The sequence below is a fragment of the Triticum dicoccoides genome, chromosome 5B (assembly GCF_002162155.2).
Source record: "Triticum dicoccoides isolate Atlit2015 ecotype Zavitan chromosome 5B, WEW_v2.0, whole genome shotgun sequence".
NCBI classification, from domain to species: domain Eukaryota; kingdom Viridiplantae; phylum Streptophyta; class Magnoliopsida; order Poales; family Poaceae; genus Triticum; species Triticum dicoccoides.
In genome coordinates this window covers 477361109-477365197 of record NC_041389.1, presented here as the reverse complement: position 1 = coordinate 477365197, position 4089 = coordinate 477361109, and positions in this window count along the sequence as shown.

The following is a 4089-nucleotide window of genomic DNA, read 5'->3' as shown; positions in this document are numbered from 1 at the left end:
CATTTTTTCGAGTGCCCAAAATGAGTTTTTTTGAAGGACCTACCATATATTTGTTGCAAAATTGTACCTAATAAATTTTATAAAATACTAGGCCATATATAATGCACAATTGACAAAATGTTTGGGTGTCAAAAGTTTTGATCCACCTCTAGTGAAAAGGATAAATTCCCGCTGATTTAGTTAGAAGCGGATCAAATTTGAACTGTAGCTACCTCGTAGTTTGCTCTTTATTTTTTCCAAAAATCATTTCTAGGTACATAAGTATCTATTTAATCAGAGAAACACCAAAAAAATCCAAGATTCAACCACTAGCTAGGAACGGTCAAGCCCGGCGTTTTGACCGCATTTTGAAACGGGCATAAAAAATTCAAAAAAAATCAAAAAATTGGAAAACTTTCGCATTGTGTCATTATATGGGGCCTAGTTTCCAGGAAAAATAATAAACTTGTAATACGGTAATTATTTTTAAAAAGTGTTCTTAGAAATGAGCTATCATGTGTGAAGATTCATGGCTTTCAAGCCAAATGATCAATCTTATGGCCACATTCATGGCATAGTTTGTTCAAATGACCTCATATCATGCACAAGGGTGCATCTTGGAATGACAAACAATGTTGCCTAAGGAACTTTTCATTTTCTTTGGACGAAACATTCATTTTCCATTTTTTCGACTGCCCAAAATTAGTTTTTTTGTGAAGGACCTACCATATATTTGTTGCAAAATTGTACATGTTCAATTTTATAAAATACTAGGACATATATAATGCACAATTTAAAAAATGTTTGGGTGTCAAAAGTTTTGATCCACCTCTGGTGAAAAAGATAAATTCCCGCTGATTCAGTTGGAAGCGGGTCAAATTTGAACTGTAGCTACCTCGTAGTTTGCTCTTTATTATTTCCAAAAATTATTTCTAGGTACATAAGTATCTATTTAATAAGATAAACACCAAAAAAATTCCAAGATTCAACCACTAGCTAGGAACGGTCAAGCCCAGCGTTTTGACCGCATTTTGAAACGGGCAAAAAAAATAAAAAAAATGGAAAACCTCCGCATTGTGTCATTGTATGTGGCCTAGTTTCCAGGAAAAATAATAAACTTGTAATAAGGTAATTATTTTAAAAAAAGTGTTATCAGAAATGAGCTATCATGTGTGAAGATTCATGGCTTTCAAGCCAAATGATCAATCTTATGGCCACATTCATGGCATAGTTTGTTCAAATGACCTCATATCGTGCACAAGGGTGCATCTTGGAATGACAAACAATGTTGCCTAAGGAACTTTTCATTTTCTTTGGACAAAAAATTCATTTTCCATTTTTTCGAGTGCCCAAAATGAGTTTTTTTGTGAAGGACCTACCATATATTTGTTGCAAAATTGGACCTAATCAATTTTATAAAATACTAGGCCATATATAATGCACAATTGACAAAATGGTTGGGTGTCAAAAGTTTTGATCCACCTCTGGTGAAAAAGACAAATTCCCGTCGATTCAGTTGGAAGCGGGTCAAATTTGAACTGCAGGTGCCTCATAGTTTGCTCTTTATTTTTTCCAAAAATAATTTCTAGGTAAATAAGTATCTATTTAATCAGAAATTCATGGTTTGATGGCGAGACATCGAGGTTTGGACAGTGGCCGAGGGCCCCAACTCTAGAGCGCATACGCTCGCATGCCGCCGCGTGGTCACCGCGTGACCGTGGCGTTGCCATGCGTTCTGGGTAGCCTAGGCATGTCTAGTGGGTTGGGCACTCCCCAGGTAGGTTCTAGGAAGAAAATTATAACATAAGATTCTCATGAGGAGACCGAACTATGCTCAAACATGAATTAGCAGCCAAGTGTTTGATTAGCGGTACGGGAAATGCACATAGCCAATGGGCGTGAGTTTTGGCTGAGGATGATCATATACTAAGAAGAATGTCTTCACAAATTTTTAGGGAAATCAAGAATATATAAATAACACATCCTTCACAAAGTGCTCCTCTGAACAGAATAGGAAAATGAATATTGTTGAGTTATTTTTGAACTAGGAAAGGAAGGTTTTTGACATATTTGATGAAGATATGATCCAAACAGTTTATGAGAATTTTTTGGGAATTTTTGGAATAACAGAAATATAGGTTGCTTCACAACCTAGGGCAAAATTTGACACATGGACATGACACATAGGCAAAACTGATGAGATGGCGCCTAGTCATCACAACCCACCACAATCTACAAGGCTATGACCATCTATATTGGTTGTTAACAACTAGAAATAAGGCAGCAGACCAGCACTGTTTGCTTTATGACCATTTCGTGTAAGGAAATTGTGACCTTTCTGACCAAAATGGTCACAATGGTTTAGGGTTTGGAGCCCCCCGAACAACTTTTGACCAATTGGTCTCAAATGGTCATAGATCTATGACCAATTCTTCCAGGGTCACTGACAAAAGGTCACTAGTTGACATATTTCTTGTAGTGGTTAAATAAGAAACTATACTTTATAATGTTGATCCAGTTGTTCCTTCTGCTTATATTGAGAAATCACCTTTCCCTGTTAGGATAAAAGAACATGCTAAAGTTTAAACTGTGGTTACCAAAAGCTATGTTAGAACACCTAAACCTAATGAACAAATTAAAGTAGAACCTAGCATTGCTATGGTTAAAGATCTCTTGGAAGAAGATATGGATGGGCATGTTATTTACTTATGTGAAGAAGCTGCTAGAATTGCTAAACTTGATGGAAAAGATAAACATAGATCTATTGTTGGCATGCCTGTTATTTCAATTAAAATAGGAGATCACTGTTATCATGGTTTATGTGACATAGGTGCTAGTGTGAGTGTTATTCCCCACTCCTTATATGAAGAAATTAGAGATGAAATAGCACCTGCTGAAATAGAAGACATAGATGTTACTATTGAGCTTGCTAATAGAGATACCATATCACCAATTGGATTCTTAGAGATGTTGAAGTCTTGTGTGGGAAGATAAAATACCCTACTGATTTTCTTGTTCTTACCACCCCACAAGATAAATTTTGCCCATCATATTTGGTAGACCTTTTCTTGAACACCGCCAATGCTAAAATAGATTGTAAGAAACAAACTGTCGGTGTTAGATTTGGTGATGAATCTCATGAGTTTAATTTTTCCAAGTTTAGTAAACAACCTCATAAGAAAGATTTGCCTAGTAAGGATGAAATTATTGTTCTTGCTTCTATTGTTGTGCCTCCTACTGATCCTTTGCATATGTGTGAAAGAAATGAAATAGATAAGATCTTCTTTGAACAACGTCCTCTGCTTAAACACAATTTGCTTATTGAAACTCTTTGAGGTCCTCCTCCACCTAAGCGTGACCCTGTGTTTGAATTAAAACAATTGCCAGACACATTGAAATATGCTTACCTTGATGAAAATAAGATATATCATGTTATTACCAGTGCTAACCTTTCAGAACATGAAGAAGAAAGATTATTGAAAGTTCTAAGGAAGCACTAAGCTGCTATTGGATATACTCTTGATGATTTAAAGGGCATTAGTCCCACTCTATGTCAGCACATAATTAATATGGAACCTGATGCTAAACCAACTGTTGATCATCAATGTCGGTTAAATCAGAAGATGAAAAAAGTGGTAAGAACGGAAATACTAAAACTTCTAGAAGAAGGTATAATCTACCCCATAGTTGATAGTAGGTGGTGAGTCATGTTCATTGTGCCCTAAGAAAGGAGGTATAAGTGTTTTTCCTAATGATAAGAATGAGCTTATTCCACAAAGAATTGTCACAGGCTATAGAATGGTAATTTATTATAGAAAATTAAATAAAGCTACTAGAAAAGATCATTATCCTCTGACTTTTATTGATAAAATGTTAGAAAGACTATCTAATCACACACATTTCTGCTTCCTTGATGGATACTCTGACTTTTCACAAATACCTGCTTTACAATCTGATCAAGAAAAGACCACTTTTACTTGTCCTTTTGGAACATTTGCTTATAGACGTATGCCTTTTGGAACATTTGCTTATAGACGTATGCCAGAGGCAGAACTTGGGCAGGAGCACTTTTGCTCTCCGGTGGAGCGATTCCACCGGGGGAAATTCCCT